We start from the raw sequence: 286 nt of genomic DNA on the forward strand, positions 1-286 counted from the left end.
GGGCATGCGCGACCAATAGTCCATTGACTCGATCAAGGCCCTTGCGCAACGCCTTCATTGCCTTCCATATCGCTTCTAGCTCGGACTTATGACCGACCTCCTTCTTAGGAGGCAAGCGCCTCGGCGGCTTCTTTGGCCTTACGGCATTGTTCCCTTTTGGAACCTTCTTCACGCATGGCGGTGGGGACCTTTCTGCACCATTGTCTTTCTTCAAACTTGCAATGGTGGCTCTAGACGCTGGCTCCTTCTTCTTAGGTCTTCTCTCGAGCTGCATGGCCGTTAGGCG

This window comes from Solanum tuberosum, unplaced genomic scaffold, assembly GCF_000226075.1.
Source record: "Solanum tuberosum cultivar DM 1-3 516 R44 unplaced genomic scaffold, SolTub_3.0 scf00114, whole genome shotgun sequence".
NCBI classification, from domain to species: domain Eukaryota; kingdom Viridiplantae; phylum Streptophyta; class Magnoliopsida; order Solanales; family Solanaceae; genus Solanum; species Solanum tuberosum.